Here is a 20,370-nt window from a genome sequence, read left to right on the forward strand (position 1 = left end):
TGTTTTTGACATCTTTAATTCGTTCTGCAGACGTTCGTAAACGATGTCAGGTTGTGCTGCATTTGGTTGTTCCAATGGAGGCGAAGGTGGATTTCGCATCTTAGCATTTCCACCCAATGAAGAAAGACGAAAGCAGTGGGCTGTCGCAGTCAGCAGGGCTGACATAAATCAAACAGGAGCCTTCTGGAAACCAACCAAGTACTCTTATCTATGCAAAGTAAGTCGTTTTTGCTTTTTACTACATATAAAACAACTTGTAACATACATAGTTAAATTTGAAAACAGACCTATAAATTGGCTGTGTGAAAATTATTATAACACATTAATCTTATAAATAAAGGCATTTATACGAATGATTTTTGCCATATTGTCTTGTGCATTTGATTCGGTGAGTGTGTACTCCACTACTCCACTACTGGCCATTCAAAAGTCCCGCCCCTAGTTTGGCAGAGAAATGGCCGCCGTATCGTCCGGTTGGCCACTCTTTCCCTATACAGGCTCTCTACCCACCAGCAGCAGACATATCACTTTAGACGACGAGTTCGCCTCCAGTAAATGCAATAATGGCAAAACGAGATATCAAAGCAACCTTGATTAAGTCGACAGCTAACAAGCTGCAAATACTGTGTATATATAAAACAAAGCTGAAAAATATGGTTGTGGAACGTAGCGATGTGGACTTATTGTGTGATCGAACCCATTACTTGTATAGCAAAAGCAGGCAAGGGACACCGCAGAGTATCATTGTCTAACTTCTTAACGTTGTCCCATGAAGGCGACGAATGTCTGAAGACGTTTTCAGTTGCAGAGTGGAAGCAGAAATGAAGCAAGTCAGTCGCGGCCTGCGGTGGTTTGTGTCCGTGTGTTACTTGTAGCTTACGACAAAGGTGTCGGCATCTGCTGCCTCCGGCAAGTGGCAGACTTATCAGGTTGCTTCTGAACTCACCTCTGTCGTCAACAGCGCTGGACTAGAGGCAGCAGCAGCAGGCGCATGCTACTCGCGTACTCAGGCCCCCGGGCGCCCGTAGACACCTGCCGCTGGTAGCTGCTCTCCGTCTGCAACAACAAAAGTACTGACCGTCACACTAATGGACGAAACTGAGTCGGACGTGTGTCACTGGATGACAGTCTACATGGCGTGAAAGAAGATTATTGTTAATGAAGTAAAAGATCCACGCAGTGGACACCAAGTGGCCGGCCGCGGTGGTCTCGCGATTCTAGGCGCGCGTCCGGAACCGTGCGACTGCTACGGTCGCAGGTTCGAATCCTGCCTCGGGCATGGATGTATGTGATGTCCTTAGGTTAGTTAGGTTTAAGTAGTTCTAAGTTCTAGGGGACTAATGACCACAGCAGTTGAGTCCCATAGTGCTCAGAGCCATTTGAACAATTTTTTTTGACACCAAGTGATAGAGCTACCCCTTATGTTTCAGATCTAGACTGCCATAAAAATGCGAAGGAACTGTTAATCAGGACTCCGGGTGAAGTTTTAGTCTAATTCACAATCGATTTATTGATCTTAAACATGACAAGATAACAAAATTTTAAAGAAACATCATACAACATCTTTTTTTATTTAACAAACGCCTTACTAACATGTAATTTATTGAGCAGCAAGTGCTGGGAAAGTCCCTGAGCTTCAAGCGCTAATTGAAAGCACAGAAGCTGAAATCGTTATAGGTACAGAAAGCTGGCTAAAGCCTGAAATAAGTTCTGCAGAAATTTTTACGAAGTCTCAGACGGTGTTCAGGAAAGATAGATTAGGCAGAATTGGTAGAGAGTGTTTGTGCCTGTCAGTAGTGGTTTATCTTGTCGTGAAGTTGAAGTAGATACTCCGTGCGAATTGGTATGGGTGGAGGTTATACTTAACAGCCTAACTAAGTTAATAATTGGCTCCTTCTACCGACCCCCAGACTCCGATGATATAGTTGCTGAACAGTTCAGAGAAATTTTGAGTCACGTAACAAATAAATACCCCACTCATACGGTTATAGTTGGTGGGGACTTCAACCTACCCTCGGTATGTTGGCAATATTGCTTGTTTAACACCGGTGGTAGGCAGAAAATATCTTCAGAGATTGTCCTAAATGCTTTCTCCGAAAATTATTTCGAGCAGTTAGTCCACGAACCCAAGCGAATTATAAATGGTTGCGAAAACACACTTGACCTCTTAGCCACAAACAATCCAGAGCTGATAGAAACATCATGACTGATACAGGGATTAGTGATCACAAGGCCGTTGTAGCTAGGCTCAATACTGTTTCTTCCAGATCCACCAGAACTAACGCAAAATAATTTTATTTAAAAAAGCGGATAAGTGTCACTAGAAGCCTTCCTAAGAGACAATCTCCATTCCTTACGAACTGACCGTGCAAATGTAGACGAGATGTGGCTCAAATTCAAAAATATAGTAGCAACAGCAGTTGAGAGATTCATAACTCATAAATTGGTAACAGATGGGACTGATCCCATGTGGTACACAAAACAGTTATGAACAGTGTTGCAAAGGCAACGGAGAAAGCATGCGAAGTTCAGAAGAACGCGTAATCCCGAAGATTGGCTAAAATTTACAGACGTGCGAAATTTGGCAAGTACTTCAATGCGAGATGCCTTTAGTAGGTTCCACAACGAAACATTGTCTCGAAATTTGGTAGTAAATCCGAAGAAATTCTGGTCGTATGTAAAGTACACAAGCGGCAAGACGCAGTCAATACCTTCGCTGCGCAGTGCCGATGGTACTGTTACCGGCGACTGTGCCGCTAAAGCGCAGTTATTGAACGCAGTTTTCCGAAATTCCTTCACCAGGGAAGACGAATGGAATATTCCAGAATTTGAAACACGAACAGCTGCTAGTATGAGTTTCTTGGTAGTAGATACCTTAGGGGTTGCGAAGCAACTCAAATCGCTTGATACGCGCAAGTCTTCGGGTCCAGATTGTATACCGATTAGGTTCCTTTCAGATTACGCTGATACAATAGCTCCCTACTTAGCAATCATATACAACCGCTCGCTCACCGATAGATCTGTACCTACAGATTGGAAAATTGCGCAGGTCGCACCAGTGTTTAAGAAGGGTAGTAGGAGTAATCCATTTAACTACAGACCTATAACATTGACGTCGGTTTGCAGTAGGGTTTTGGAGCATATACTGTATTCAAACAACATGAATCACCTCGAAGGGAACGATCTATTTATACGTAATCGGCATGGTTTCAGAAAACATTATTCTTGTGCAACGCAGCTGGCTCTTTATTCGCACGAAGTAATGGCCGCTATCGACAGGGGATCTCAAGTTGATTCCGTATTTCTAGATTTCCGGAAAGTTTTTGACACCGTTTCTCACAAGCGACTTCTAATCAAGTTGCGGGCCTACGGGGTTTCGTCTCAGTTGTGCGACTGGATTCGTGATTTCTTGTCAGGAAGATCGCAGTTCGTAGTTATAGACGGCAAATCATCGAGTAAAACTGAAGTGATATCAGGTGTTCCCCAGGGAAGCGTACTGGGACCTCTGCTGTTCCTGATCTATATAAGTGACCTGGGTGCCAATCTGAGCAGTTCTCGTAGGTTGTTCGCAGATGATGCTGTAATTTAGCGTCTAGTAAGGTCATCCCAAGACCACGATCAGTTGCAAAGCGATTTAGAAAATATTGCTGTATGGTGTGGCAGGTGGCAGTTGACGCTAAATAACGAGAAGTGTGAGGTGATCCACATGTGTTCCAAAAGAAATCTGTTGGAATTCGATTACTCGATAAATAGTACAATTCTGAAGGCTGTCAAGTCATCTACATCTACATCTACATCTACATCCATAGTCCGCAAGCCACCTGAAGGTGTGTGGCGGAGGGTACCCTGTGTACCTCTATCGGTTCTCCCTTCTACTCCAGTCTCGTATTGTTTGTGGAAAGAAGGATTGTCGGTATGCTTCTGTTTGGGCTCTAATCTCTCTGATTTTATCCTCATGGTCTCTTCGCGAGATAAACGTAGGAGGGAGCAATATACTGCTTGACTCTTCGGTGAAGGTATGTTCTCGAAACTTTAACAAAAGCCGGCCGCGGTGGTCTCGCGGTTCTAGGCGCGTAGTCCGGAACAGTGCGACTGCTACGTTCGCAGGTTCGAATCCTGCCTCGGGCATGGATGTGTGTGCTGTCATTGGGTTAGTTAGGTTTAAGTAGTTCTATGTTCTAGGGGACTGAAAACCACAGCAGTTGAGTCCCATAGTGCTCAGAGCCTTTAACAAAAGCCCGAACCAAGCTACTGAGCGTCTCTCCTGCAGAGTCTTCTACTGGAGTTTATCTATCATCTCCGTAACGCCTTAGCGATTACTAATTGATCCTGTAACGAAGCGCGTTGCTCTCCGTTGGATCTTCTCTATCTCTTCTATGAACCCTATCTGGTACGGATCCCACACTGTTGAGCAGTATTCAAGCAGTGGGCGAACATGCGGACTGTAACCTACTTTCTTTGTTTCCGGATTGCATTTCCTTAATATTCTTCCAATGAATCTCAGTCTGGCATCTGCCTTACCGACGATCAACTTTCTATGATCATTCCATTTTAAATCACACCTAATGCGTACTCCTAGATAATTTATGGAATTAACTGCTTCCAGTTGCTGACCTATTTTGTAGCTCAATGTTAAGGGATCTATCTTTCTACGTATTCGCAGCACATTACACTTGTCTACATTGAGATTCAATGGCCATTCCCTGCACCATGCGTCAATTCGCTGCAGATCCTCCTGCATTTCAGTACAATTTTTCATTGTTGCAACCTCTAGATACACCACAGCATCATCCGCAAAAAGCCTCAGTGAACTTCCGATGTCATCCACCAGGTCATTTATGTATATTGTGAATAGCAACGGTCCTATGACACTCCCCTGCGACACACCTGAAATCACTCTTACTTCGGAAGACTTCTCTCCATTGAGAATGACATGCTGCGTTCTGTTATCTAGGAACTCCTCAATCCAATCACACAATTGATCTGATAGTCCGTATGCTCTTACTTTGTTCATTAAACGACTGTGGGGAACTGTGTCAAACGCTTGCGGAAGTCAAGAAACACGGCATCTACCTGTGAACCCGTGTCTATGACCCTCTGAGTCTCGTGGACGAATAGCGCGAGCTGGGTTTCGCACGAGAGTCTTTTTCGAAACCCATGCTGATTCCTAAAGAGTAGATTTCTAGTCTCCAGAAAAGTCATTATACTCGAACATAATACGTGTTCCAAAATTCTACAACTGATCGACGTTAGAGATATAGGTCTATAGTTCTGCACATCTATTCGACGTAGCTTCCAATCCTTTGGAACTCTTCGCGCTGCTAGAGACCTACGGTACACCGCTGAAAGAAGGGGGGCAAGTTCCTTCGCGTACTCTGTGTAAAATCGAACTGGTATCTCATCAGGTCCAGCGGCCTTTTCTCTTTTGAGCGATTTTAATTGTTTCTCTATCCCTGTGTCGTCTGTTTCGATATCTACCATTTTATCATCTGTGCGACAATCTAGAGAAGGAATTACAGTGCAGTCTTCCTCTGTGAAACAGCTTTGGAAGAAGACATTTAGTATTTCGGCCTTTGTCTGTCATCCTCTGTTTCAGTACCATTTTGGTCACAGAGTGTCTGGACATTTTGTTGTGATCCACCTACCGCTTTGACATACCAAAATTTCTTAGGATTTTCTGCCAAGTCAGTACATAGAACTTTACTTTCGAATTCATTGAACGCCTCTCGCATAGCCCTCATCACACTACATTTCGCTTAGCGTAATTTTTGTTTGTCTGCAAGGCTTTGGCTATGTTAATGTTTGCTGTGAAGTTTTCTTTGCTTCCGCAGCAGTTTTCTAACTCGGTTGTTGTACCACGGTGGCTCTTTTCCATCTCTTACGATCTTGCTTGGCACATACTCATCTAACGCATATTGTACGATGGTTTTGAACTTTGTCCACTGATCCTCAACACTATCTGTACTTGAGACAAAACTTTTGTGTTGAGCCATCAAGTACTCTGAAATCTGCTTTTTGTCACTTTTTCTAAACAGAAAAATCTTCCTACCTTTTTAATACTTCTAGTTATGTCTGAAATCATCGGTGCAGTAACCGTTTTATAATCGCTTATTCCCTGTTCTGCATTAACTGATTCAAATAGTTCGGGTCTATTTGTCGCCAGAAGGTCTAATATGTTATCGCCACGTGTCGGTTCTCTGTTTAACTATTCAAGGTAGTTTTCAGATGAAGCACTTAAAAAAATTTCACTTGATTCTCTTTCCCTGCAACCCGTTATGAATGTTTGAGTCTCCCAGTCTATATTCGACAAATTAAAATCTCCACCCAGAACTATAACATGGTGGGGAAATCTACACGAAATATTTTCCAAATTATTCTTCAGGTGCTCAGCCACAACACCTGCTGAGCCTGGGGGCCTATAGAGACATCCAATTACCATGTCTGAGCCTGCTTTATCCGTGACCTTCACTCAAATCATTTCACAATTCGGATCTCTGTCAATTTCCTTCGATACTATTGCACTTCTTATCGCTATAAACACGCCTCCCCCTGCACTGTCCAGCCTGTCTCTGCGGTATACATTCCAATCTGAGTTTAGGATTTCATTACTGTTTACGTCTGGTTTCAGCCAACTTTCTGTCCCTAGTACTATATGGGCGTTGTGACCGTTTATTAGTGAGAGCAGTTCTGGGACCTTTCTATAGACGCTCCTGCAGTTTACTATTAGCAGATTAATATTGTTATTCCCTGTTGCATTTTGCCTACTCCTACCTTGCCGCGTCTCAGGAGGCATCTTGTCGGGCATAGGGAGGGAATTCTCTAACCTAAAAAAAACCCATGTGCACTCCACACGTACTCCGCTACCCTTGTAGCCGCTTCCGGCGTGTAGTGCACGCCTGACCTATTCAGGGGTACCCTACATTTCTCCACCCGATAGCGGAGGTCGAAAAATTTGCACCCCAGCTCTCCGCAGAATCGTCTGAGCCTCTGGTTTAAGCCTTCCACTCGGCTCCAAACCAGAGGACCGCGATCGGTTCTGGGAAAGATACTACAAATAGTTAGCTCTGATTCCACCCGTGAGTGAGGCTTTCCGCCTTCACCAATTCCGCCAACCGCCTGTACGAACTGAGGATGACCTCTGAACCCAGACGACATGAGCAACAATTTGCAGTTGGGTGCACCCAGTGCTCTCTATCGCCGCCGGTAGGGCCTCCTCCACATCTCGGATGAGACCCCCCGGCAAGCAGACAGAGTGAACACTGGCCTTCTTTCCCGACCTTTCCGCTATTTCCCTAAGGGGCTCCATCACCCGCCTAACGTTGGAGCTCCCAATAACTAATAAACCCCTTCCCCCGTGTGCCTGCTCGGACCTTGCTGAAGGAGCGGCCACATGTCCACTCACAGGCAGAGCGGGCGATGCCACACGGCCAGCCTCCACATTGACCCTCCGCCTCGTGCGCCGCGAACGCCGCTGAACCTGCCACTCCCCTTGGGGAGAGGGTGGCCCAACCGCGCCCGGTACCCGCGAAAATGTCTCGACAGCAGGGACAGTGGGTGAAGCATGTAACACCTGGGGTGTACCTTGCGACGCACCAGACTCCCCACTGCCACTACACTCCGAGGCAGCAGCCTGAAGACGGCTGACCGCGGCCATCAACACGCTCAGCTGTTCGCTAAGTGTGGCCAGCTCCTCCTGCGTCCGTACACAGCAGTCACACATCCTATCCATCCTAATGAATCAATTTACTGAAGAGATTTAATCGACTTGTAACTAGACTGCTAATTCACTAAAGGCGGCTTATTATTGACTAAACTGTGATTACTAACCACTTCTTGTAGAAAACAATGAAAATAGGAGTATCTGTCTCTGGACTGTATTGCAAACAAACACTTGCACTACTGGCACTATAGCTGACTAAAGGGACACTCTCTGACTGTACTCAAAACAAACACGAAATCTATGGAACACTTAATAGCACTCGACAATTAAAGCTTTCTAAAAGCAAAAACACACGGAAGGAGAAGTGACAAGTAAGAAAAATACAGTTAATACTTAAATTAAGGTAGCTCGGTGCACAGCGGACGTGAAGCAGACGGCGGTTAGGGCGACACTGACACAACTACGTACCTGGGTGTAAAAACTACGAACAACTTCAGTTGGAAAGACCACATAGACATATTGTGGGGAAGGCGAGCCAAAGCTTGCGTTTCATTGGCAGGACACTTAGAAGATGCAACAAGTCCACCAAAGAGACAGATTACAGTACACTCATTCGTCCTCTGTTAGAATATTGCTGCGCGGTGTGGGATCCTTACCAGGTGGGATAGACGAAGGACATCGAAAGGGTGCGAAAAAGGGCAGCTCTTTTTGTATTATCACGTGATAGGGGAGAGAGTGTGGCAGATATTATACGCGAATTGGGATGGAAGTCATTAAAGCGAAGACGTTTTTCGTCGCGGCGTTATCTATTTACGAAATTTCAGTCACCAACTTTCTCTTCCGAATGCGAAAATATTTTGTTGAGCCCATCCTACATAGGTAGGAATGATCATCAAAATAAAATAAGAGAAATCTGAGCTCGAACAGAAAGGTTTAGGTGTACGTTTTTCCCGCGCGCTGTTCGGGAGTGGAATGGTAGAGAGAGAGTATGATTGTGGTTCGATGAACCTTCTGCCAAGCACTTAAATGTGAATTGCAGAGTAGTGATGTAGATGTAGATGACCTGCTAGGGATTGACACACGACACTTTCTATCTCACTTCACACATGTGAATTCAGGTTATGGCATCAAACTATGCCACCACCAAGCATCTATATTCTACCACACAAAAAAAGCAAAAAATATGGTTCGAAGGAACAGGGTGCTGAGAAACATATATTATAGTGCTACGTTGCAGCAGCGAATACTTTACTGTCCTGTTGGTCAAGGTGGCCCACCATGATGCGTTCAGCGACTGAAGTCATGGACGGCGGCAATCTGTTATTAAATGCGCGTTCCCGAAAAAATGCAAGTACGCAGTGTCGGGTTTGGTTAATTCAGAACGCAGGTACTTCCTTATGAGTCTCTGAAACCGCAATGGATTCCAGCGTGCAGGTCGACCCGTTTGCTGGTCTGCCAAACCAATCTGACTCCATGCCATGGCTGAGTGTGTTGGAATATGTCAAATGTATAGACGGCCGACTCAAGACAAATAGGTACACGCACGGGTTACTCGTTGTAACCATGATAATATAAGCAGTATCTCTGACGGTTCAGGAGGTGAGGCACAGGCTCTAAGTCGCACACTAGGAAAGGACACAAATCTCACCGTATAGCTACAGGCCTGCAGTCTTTACTAGCTATGTGGTAGTACAAGAGACTTGTATTAGAGTGATCTTTCTTCTTTTCTCCCGTTTCCTCCTCAGCTGCGTTCTAAAAGCACATTTCTCTTTTCAGACTTCCCCCACTTTCACACAAGCCAATCACGAGCTGGAGCCAGGCATTCTAAGCTCGGAGGATAGGCTATGCACTGCAAACCGATTTGACCAATCAGAGACTTTAAAGTTAATTCGCAGTAAACGGAAAAAAATCAGCTTTGTAGCCTCTTTCCCGCTCATTTGCTGTGTCTTTTGCTAACACAATACAGGGTGAAAGCACAGCCTTCCATAAACAGCTTGTTATATCTCCTGTTGCGACCATTTAAAAGTTTGCTAAGAACAGCCATAAACTCGTAAAAAAGCTTCATGCTCTGACAAACATCTTTTGAAACAGAGTCTGAACATCTGGACGCCAGTTTCCCTGTCCCACGGACATTTGCAGAACGTTTATATTTCTTTTGGCAGGTTGCTCTCTGACTAGGCCTACAATGCACTGTCGGCGACTTTTCGTGCTAGGCAGTATAACTGGACGTCTGCCCCCTGTCTGGTGCCAAGATAATGTGTTTTGCACAATGCCACCTCTGCATGCGGCCGTCTGCAAAATGTCTCCTCATCGTTCTCCAGAAAAAAGCGCTTTGTCAGCCCACCAACGCCGTGCTTTTACTGCAGTCGCTTAAGTCGGCACCCTGTTCCTTTGAACACAGATAAAGCTTACCGTATTTCTTTCCCTAGAGCATGGATGCAAGACCATAAATTGCTGCCCACCATTTCATCACAACGTATGAATTCAAATCGCCGTAGATCGTATTCCCTACACCGAATCTTAAGTGAGAGGGCTCTGCAACCTCTCAGGCATGTGACTGGTGTTCGTTGATACACGCTTAACATCAACGGAATTAGGCAGGGCTCTTTTAGGAGAGTGAGAGACTGCTGCTCTGTCACCACAGAAAATAAGGAACACCAGCGTTCTGCACGTTTAGGGACTACATCACAAGGGTCGCACTATTTTTTATTCGTGTAACGAGGTTGGCACCATTCTGGGTCTACGAGTCGCAGGGGTAAGAGGTGCACACATTCCGCTTTTAACCTGCAAATGCTTGCCTGTTACCTAGGCAGGCAAGGAGCCTCATGTTATCAGCAGAACGGGCAGGCTGCTTTAGTTCCATCCAAGGCAATCTATGCCCAATCAATGCAGGCTAGAGGAATCTTGTTTCCATGCCGGTTTTCCCAATGTGCTATGGTGCATAGCAGTTTATTCAAAAAAATGGTTCAAATTGCTCTGACCACTACTGGACTTAACTGCTGTGGTCATTAGTCCCCTTGAACTTAGAACTACATAAACCTAACTAACCTAAGGACATCACACACATCCATGCCCGAGGCAGGATTCAAACCTGCGACCGTAGCGGTCGCGTGGTTCCAGACTGTAGCGCCTAGAACCGATTGGCCACTCCGGCCGGCAGCAGTTTATTCAGTGCACTTTCAATGTAGTGCAATGAATACGATCGGAAGTTGGTAACAGCATTTTTTACCTGAGCACCACAAGACGAGGTGAAAGTAAATACGTTCAATTTCGGTCATTCCATGCTAGAAAACGGTGGTATTTCTTTTCCTGTTTCGTGTATTTTGGCTTATTTAAACTGAGTTGATAAAAACTATGCAATTCCGAAACGCACATATACAGATAGCGGTAGTGCAGTAGGTATAAAGATCAGTAAATTGGCGGAGCTGTCATTTGTACTCACGTGATTCATGTGAAAGGTTTCCTAATGTCATTATGACCGCTCGACGGGAATGAACAGACTTTGTAAGCGGATTGGTCGTTGGAGCTAGACACATGGAACATTCCATTTCGGATATTGTTAGGGAATCCAATAGTCCGAGATCCACAGTGTCAAGAGTGGGCCGAGAACACCACATTCCAGACATTACTTCTAACCACGGACAATGCAGTTGCCGACGGTCTTCAGTTTACTAGTGAGAGAAGCAACTTTTGCTTAGAGTTGTCACCGCTAACAGACCTGCAAAAGTTCGCGAAATAACGGTAGAAATCAATGACGGACGTACGACGAACGTATTCTTTAGCATCGTGCTTCGAAATGTTGCATAATGGGCTGTGGCAGCAGACGACGGACGCGAGTGCCTTTGATAAAAGCACGACAGCGCCTGTAGCGCCTCTCCTAGGCTCTTGCGATATCGGTTGGGTACTAGACGACTGGAAAACTGTGGCCCGTTCAGATGAGTTAGTTAGAGCTCATTGTAGATTTCGAGTGTGGCACATATCCCACGAAGCCATGCACCTAGGTTATCAACAAGGCACTGTGCTATTTCGTTGTGACTCCATAGTGGTTTGGACTGTGTTTACATGGAGTGGACTCGGCCATTTGGTCCCACTGAACCGATAATTGACAGGAACTCCTCATGTTAGGCTAGTTGGAGGCCATTTGTAGCAATTTGTGGACCTCATGTTGCCGCTTTTACGGGTAACTTTGTGCCATGTCACCGGTCCACAGTTGTCTGTAACTGGTTTGAAGATCACTCTGGACAATTCGAGCGCCCGACATGAATCCCATCGAATATTTATGGTATACAGTATATAGGTTAATTCGTGCACTGGCAACACTTTCGCTATTTGGACGGCGGTACAGGCAGCATTGGTCTTTATTCTACAGGGGACGAGCAGTCCCATGACTTGTCACGTCAGTGCACCTGGATGGGTTGGGGTTTGATAAACGGAGCGGAATTGCGAAGTCTAGCTGACAACAATAAATTTCAATTGTTCCTATGCATATTTGAACTGTGACATTTCTGTATGTCTTCTCCCTGGTGGATCTAAACTGTTATTCAGTTTTCTTTTGAAGGAGATGGTTGCCGAGTGTTACTGGGTAGAACTAAAGGCAGCGTAGTGACTTATCGTTGAAAGTAATTTATTTGATCGCTTTCATAACAATTACTCTTGGTGTTGTGTTCTCTCTACCTCTCGCTACAAGTTTGTGACTGTAGCTAACGTTGAGGAAGGTACAAGGTTTTGTTTCTTTATTTTCACCTGTGTATAAAGACTATCAAGATTTTTACCAGCATCCCAGTTCCCTGGGTGAATTTGAATGCATGGTAGATAATAAATTGAGCTGAACCTTCTCCCTTGTGGTTGTTGGAGTTGGTAGTCAGGTGAGCCAATCTAGGTAATAATGGCGAAGAGACGGGGTGGTTAACTGTAGTGTCACGACAGGTGATCTTGTCAGGGTAGTTCCACATGGTTGGCTGGGGCATGGGATGCGTATTTGCTGCTCTGGTCCCCTCCCCATCATCGCCTTAAACATAATAGTGCGAAATCGTATTTATCCCTCGATGGCGGGAATGCGATTTTCAAGTAAAATGTCCCCCCTGTACTGGAATATAAGTAATGGATGTACGAGTACAGATTGTAGACACGTGTCTGACGACGTATGGAAGTTTGGGTCTGGCCGTGAGGCGTGATGGGATAGCCAAATAGTAAAGCGACCGCTCTCGAACTGCAGAGAATCCGGGTTAAGGTCGGGACACAGATGTCCGGACCGTGTCCGCGCCGAGAATCGTCCGAGTATCGGCCATCACCCGGGCAACGAAATACATCACTAAAACAAATGTGGCGGGCCCCACTTGACCGGGCCGTGCACGGGGAACGTCAACGGGCTGGGGCCGGGCCGGGCGTGTTTAATTTTTCACGTGACGGGCACGGCCTGACGCTAGAATTGTCTTGTGAGCTGTGCAACTGTGCAAGACTGTTCTGTCTGCAAACCCTGGATGTGCAACGACTAATAGAAGAAGTTCGTAAGTGTCCTGTTCTTTACGATCAGTGGCCGGCCGCGGTGGTCTCGCGGTTCTAGGCGCGCAGTCCGGAACCGTGCGACTCCTACGGTCGCAGGTTCGAATCCTGCCTCGTGCATGGATGTGTGTGATGTCCTTAGGTTAGTTAGGTTTACGTAGTTCTAAGTTGTAGGGGACTAATGACCACAGCAGTTGAGTCCCATAGTGCTCAGAGCCATTTTACGATCAGTGAAGTGAAAACTACAGGAATATCGAGTACAAAGACAGAGTTTGGAAGACAATTGCAACAGATCCACAAGCAAAAGGTAAGATAAAACTATACAAGTTTTAATACCCAAAAGATATTTATTTACTTTTTATTTTACAAACAGATATTTGGTTTATGTCATCGTTGTATCGCTAAGGCGACATGTTCTTGCCATACCACAGTCCCTTGTGGAGAATTCAGGAATTTTTTGAGTTGTTCTCGTACAGCAAGTGCACCACCTGTTGATCTCCCACGAATTCGAGGTAGGTTTCGATCTTCCGGATACCTCAGCGGTTTCCTTTTGATCCAACCTGCTGTTCGGGCACCCTACAACCTTCCATTTTTCGAATAAAGTTGTACAGTACACACGCAGCCGTCGCAATCATTGTAAGGTTATTACGATCTCCCTGAAGGATTCTTCTAAATATTCGAAATTTCTGTTGCAATATTCTGAATGCATTTTCGGATTTTCTTCTTGCCCGACACAAACGGTAATTAAATATAGCCTTGTCATCTGGAAAGGGATTCCCACAATTCGTATATAAATAACCAAAACCGTCATCCTCCCAGTTCCCCTGCATCCTCATCAGCTTCAGAAACTAACTCACTGAATAGTCCTCATTTGTTTACCATAGGGTAGTAGAAATTTAACTGTATTATTTACTAACTAATGTATTTATCTTTCCATTACTAAAGTAATAAAATAAAAATGTTGTCCTTAAAACTTCTTATTTATTTGTGTTCTGTTTACTTTTCTTTGACCTACCTTAAAACACAGCCAGTCGTTCTTTGTGTGAAACTGATATTCTCCAGAAAGTATAGTTTTTTCTCAGTCTTGGTTCTAGTTACTTTAAAAGTTCACAGAAGGTGTACTGAGTCATTTTAAAATATTCATAAAACTTAGTGTCATCATCTATGAGACGAGAAAATAATGTTCGAAACTCTCCCTGTACTGGTCTTGTTTTCCAGGCACTGTCGATCCATAATTATCTTCTTCTTGTTTGCCTTCCTTTCTTTCCTCTTCGTCCAAAGCAAGTGCTGTAAGTCCTAATGCACTATTACGAAAATTAGTGAACATGTTTTACAGCTTTCAAAAACAGGTACACAGATCACCGCGTCCGAGTCACTATAAGGAACAGCAAAGCCACGGACGTGTCCCTATCACGTGTGGCCCCTGCAGGAACGGACCGGAGCATGGCCATCATTCGTCAGACGCTCGGCCGCGACACGGCCCAGACGTGTGTGTCCCGACCTTTAGAGTTCTGGTCCGGCACAAATTCGCATTGTTGCCATTCCATTATACAGGGGATGGTTGTCCACATCCACAACTGCGAATGCATTTCCTGTATCGCTTTAAACGGTCGATCTGACGGAACAGCATTTTGGTAGTAGCACTTTTGATGTAGACTCCGTATAAGAAAGTAGTGGTTGCAATTCACTGTGCAATAGATACAACGAAAGTATCAAAATGTTATGTACATGGGTTAAACATTAACTAACGCTCTCTCTTTCAGCGCTAGGATGCGTTCTGTCGCTAACAAGTGTCTCAACTTCTTTTGCACATATGAGATTCCAGTCCCAGGTAATTTCCGAGCTGAAATGCTGAAACTTCTCTTTCCGTGTTTAATCTATGGGCAACCACAAGTCCATCAGACAGTCCGTAAGCTCCTGTAACGCTGTTGAAAGAGAGGAACCAATTTCTTCGAGGTCCGTCTAACGTCGACAGACATCGTAAATTTTACATAATCCCGAAATGGTATGTATGTACGTGTAAATGATGTAACCGTTTGCGTATGACGAACGTGTGCTATCCTGAAACCATCCCCTAAATCCCGTGATGAAAATGATTGTCTTGCGATGCACGTATGGGGACTGTTATCCTTTGTGTAAAAAGCTGAACTATTTCATTTTCTTTAATTAGGGAACCAGTTTTGCTGAGTAATTTGTGTGAACTTTATGTTAAATAAAATTGTTAATTCATTTTTCAGCCCCTGGTAAATGGAGAATAGTGGCAGCTCACGGCTACTATTTCACTTATCGTTAATACGTACCTACTCAAATTTATTAATGTAAACTACCATCTGGGATCGGTCATGGTGGTAGATAAGAAAACTATGACTGACTGGTTGTTTACGACGTATCTTGAAGTCGTTATCCGCTGCCGGTCAATAATTCATTTCATTTGTCTTGCCTCTGTTGTCAGGTTATGCCATCTTAAAGCTTTTGTACCCGCAATTTTACATTCATTATTCATGGTAGCGCGACACTAACAAATAGTGCTAATATTGTGAGAGTTTCGACCTGATAGTCTGTACCGCCATTCGTAACAGTGTAGGAACGCATCAGTTTGTCACGCCCTGTCACAGTATGTCACTTTACACATTCGAGTACCTATCAACGTTTTCCAGTCTGGTGGCTTGGCTTTAATCTGAATTATCTGGCAGCGATGTGTATATACTTGTGGCGAACTTCTTTTCGCTTTATGAGTAGCTTTCTGATGCGTTGTTAAAGCACATGGTTCTTCCCCACCATTCACAGATTTCTTCAGTAGTTGCTGCACTCAGCCGCTTGAGAAGCTCATGTTTATTTCTATTCTAATCTGGTTTTCTGTAATTTCCCCAAATCCTTTAAGGCAAATATCATGCTGCTTTCTTCAAAAGGTCAAGGCCGATTTCCTTCTCCACCATTTCTTAATCTGAGGTTGTGATCCGTCTCTAATGACCTCGTTATCGACGGGACGTTTAGCACTAACCCCCCCCCCCCCCCCCCTTTTCCTCCTCTTCCACTGCTCCAATCATCAAATCACTTCTTTCAATCTCTTTAGATGACAACTCGTCCACATAGACATCTGCACTACGCTAGCTGTATAGGAAGATAAAGTCTTAACTGAAAAACACGTACGTTTTCTCTCTCGAGGTAAGAACCTTTCATCAGTAATACATATATAAGGCACCATGAGATGCTTTGTGACAGTTGTATAAACAATCAGAACTGACTAACATGTAGAATTTTGTACCAACGGTATTCGTAATGGCAGTGGCAGCAACTGTAGAGAGTGTTACAGTAATGATAACACAACACTTCAGTATTCAGTCTACTCCGTGTTACTGTACAGTGTCAAATGCTTATGTCTTTGCGAGTACTTTTACCTGTTAGGCAGCTACAGCTGAAGTAATCAGTATGTGCCAAATAAGTCTGCATCCGATCTTCTTGTCACTTTTGAACATTGCATTCGCTTTTACTAGCTGAAATTTAGTACAGAGCTAAATTATTCTTTCTCCTCATTCTTTTTAGAAAGACCACAGTCTGCATTCTCGCTTATCTCTTTTTTGCTATTGTTTCCTACTACGCCCCGTCGGAGGTTCAAGTCCTCCCTCGGGCTTGGTTGTGTGTGTTGTCCTTAGCGTAAGTTAAAATTAGGTTAAGTAGTGTGTAAGCCTAGGGACCGATGACCTCAGCAGTTTGGTCCCATAGCAACTTACCATAAATTTCCCCTATTACGGTACCCCAGTCTACCGCGATCATTGAGAGTATCATCTCCCTTTGCACACTGAATTATCCATTTAGTAACCTCACTTACTTTCTCTTCATATTTTTCTTATGATGTCGTGATATATACGTGAACTATGGTTTGCTTTGGTTTGCTGTCGAATCTGATGTCAGCAACCCTGTCACTTAACTATTCACAGTAACTCACTCTTCGCCCTGCCTTACTATTCATAATGAATCGTACCCCAGTTATACTGTTTTCCACTGGCGTTGGTATTACCTCACATCCGTCTGACCAGAAATCCTTACCTCCTTTCATTTCTCGTTTCAGGCGTTGCGGCTTTTCTACCACGTTCAAAAATGTGAAATTTCACACTACGACTCATAGAAAGATGTCCTGTTGCTGGTTATTCCATCTTTATGTCATGGTTACCTCCCCCTGGTACTCCTATTCCGCATTGAGGACTACTCTTGCCGATGGAATTACCATCACGACACTTTTGCAGTTACAGGCCACATGTCCTGTGTGAATACAAATGCAATGGTTTCCACTGCCTTTTCCGTTCTCATACTGTTGATCACTGTTAATTCCACCTTTCGGGATCAGTTTCCAACTTCAAAGGCCAGAGGTTGCTAAGAAACTCTCCGCTCCATCGCCCTCTTTGAAATGGCCGACAAAGCAAAACAAGGTTGATTCCTAATTTTGGAAATCCTCGTCCGCCATTCATGAATTTTACTCATAATTCAAACAGTGGTTGATATCGACGCTATTCATCAGAGCCGCAAGTTCCTACATCTACTGTATTACAAGCAAAATTTGATTTTCCCGTTATTATCTTTTACTGGTCCATGTGTAATAACAGGAAAATTTTTATACATTTTGTAAGAGTAAGCCGGTTGTATAGTGTAAGCTAAAAATAAACAAGTAAATAAGTATTAGTGGTGGTGGTGGTGGTAGCTGAAGTAACGATACAAGATAGAAATCTACTTTTAGATGAATGAGACAGATTTTATGACATCTCGAGTTCTGGCAGGGAGAATATCAGATAGACTACTCTAGAAACTAACCATGTGGCCGACCGGTTCTAGGCGCGTCAGACAGGAACTGCGCGGCCGCTACGGTCGCGGGTTCGAGTCCTGCCTCGGGCATGGGTGTGTGTGATGTCCTTAGGTTAGTTAGGTTTAAGTACTTCTTAGTTCTAGGGGCGTGATGACTTCAGATTTTAAGTCCCCTAGTTCTTAGAGCCATATACAAACCAAGAACTGATTTGTGCGAAGGTACGGTGCTCTGATAAAACGCGGTAAAGTGTGATCAGGTAACTGAGGCAAGTGTTATGGCCGTGTTAACAGAAATTTCAGTTTCCTTTAGAAACAGGACCTGTTATTCAGTGTTATGATGACGATGAACGAATCGTCGCCAATATGAATGACTGGTGGGCAATGCTAAATAGGAACATACTTGTATATACAGCAGGTTTGTCTGTGAAGTCGTTAAGGAGCTGGCTGCATGATCTGGGTCTACAACGACTAAAATAATTGGAAGTCGTTGGTAAAAAAATACTTTACTGTACTTTACTGTGGTACAGGAGTCTTAATAGACTGGAGGAATAGACTTACAAACAGAGAGCTATAGACGCATCACATAGGCCATACTTCAACTAAGGGCCTTGTTAGAGGTTGCCTCCTATCAGCTGAAGGCTATACTACTTTTCTACTTGACGTCCCGAGCAAGAGTGGCCCAGCGCTCGCTAGAAACTTGCTACAAGTCGAGGACACACATGAGGAAACATATGCGTTGTAAAGGCAGATGAACACAAGCCTCTATGTTTGTGTGTACGTGGCCAGGAAAGATGTGCATAATGAGGTCAAATATTATGAATGGCGTCACAGATGGATAGTGCACATTCCTCACTACGTCCAAGTGCTGTGAGCTGTCCTGAAAAAGACCTTTCAGAAAACGTCGCTTTACACAGATATTGCATGAACAAGTTGGCCTATTGAATGAAACTGATGCTTCTGAGCATTGTAAAGACTTGCGACTACCGCTGAAATAAACAAGATATAGGATTGGGCTTCAGAATGAAAGCTGTACATTATTATGGCAGGCTAAATGACTTTTACTGAATGCTGCACTAGGCTTCAAAGTGAGACGGGTACATGACGCTATTTTTCAACATTATCAAAGAAAAGGCTGGAGAGATATACCAGTCGTTCAAGTTCCCGACAGTGAAAACTCGCTCGTTGTTGCAGAAGCTATAAGAGAACCAATGCGTGAACGTCCCCACTGTCGTAAAATCTGCGTTAGCTGCGAATTACTTCCTGGATTGGCTATACATAGTTGTGTGTGGTCAATGTCTATGTCAATGACCTTTCTTCCCGACTAGAATCACCTACATCTGTGCGTCCTCGGCCAAAATATTGTCGCCATTTCACTACAGCATTTCGTCCATATGCGGACAGAATTTTACAAGGAATCTGGATGAAATTTATACATTTTCCTCACACATATAGTAATGGCTCGTGATCTTCATTCAGCTTTCGAATACGTTTTCAGCTGGCGCGTCATTTTACTCCAACAGTGTAATGAGCCTGATATCTGTACCACACAGAAGTAACAGAAGTGTAGCACAAGTGTGTCTGTAGCACACTCAGAACATGTACTCTATTCTTGCAAGGAACCGCTCACGTTGCGCAATGGTCTTAGCTAGGGACGACATGTGTAGCGTACTTTGTGAAGACCCTTCTGCTATATCTCTTCATAAGGAGATGTTTGATAACAAATAATAAGACGCAGGTAGACAAGAATAATGGTTTATAACGACCGCATTACAAAGATTTAATAACGAACGGAAACCCTCTTCAATAAAAAATAACAACACTAACAGGCATACACCTGGAACACACAGGTAAAAAACATAGTGGGACGTGAAGATTATGCCACTGATAATCCCTAACGATGGAGGTTGAGTAGTTGGCTGACATACGTCTCGAAATGTCGCAGGAAAGTCATAGGACACGTTGCGGTGGCTTCCGACCGGCCTCTCACTGATGGGCTGCTAAGAGTCGGTGCATGAACTGGCCCACAGCTGCGGTGGAACAAACTGATGACGTGTTGCTTGCGCCTCCCTATATATCCCGGATGCAGAGGAAATCGTGCCGATATAGTTCCCCTCGAGTCACACATGGAGGAAATAGGTCCCTGGCACAGAGTGCATCTGATGGCGCTTGTCCTTCCGTCTGCCATCCTAGTTGTGATCGACGCAGTCAGAGTTGGTAACGCCTTGTACATATACAAACCCGTGACGCTTCAATGCCTGAGGGATTGCCGACCACTTTAGGCGAACCGAGGGTACATAGCACCTACTTAGCACCTACTTTAATGGCCACTACTATAGCAAGACAATGACGGCGGCGTGCATTAAACTCTAAAGAGAATGAGGTTTGGATGGGCCAATGATTAGCGTTTCAGT

The 20,370-nt window shown here is 44.3% G+C and overlaps 1 protein-coding gene across 4 annotated transcripts in view; it reads right to left on the reverse strand.

Annotated features, from left to right (window-relative positions):
• Positions 1 to 20,370, reverse strand: part of LOC126335497 (acetylcholinesterase-like) — a 2,358,475-nt gene that overhangs the window by 897,771 nt on the left and 1,440,334 nt on the right. For all 4 annotated transcript variants that reach the window (XM_049998832.1, XM_049998833.1, XM_049998831.1 and 1 more), the window contains one exon: positions 947 to 1,056. The gene's annotated coding sequence lies outside the window, so the exon portion shown is untranslated. The remainder of the gene's footprint in view (positions 1 to 946; positions 1,057 to 20,370) is intronic.

Source organism: Schistocerca gregaria, chromosome 2, assembly GCF_023897955.1.
Source record: "Schistocerca gregaria isolate iqSchGreg1 chromosome 2, iqSchGreg1.2, whole genome shotgun sequence".
In the NCBI taxonomy this organism is placed as follows: Eukaryota; Metazoa; Arthropoda; class Insecta; order Orthoptera; family Acrididae; genus Schistocerca; species Schistocerca gregaria.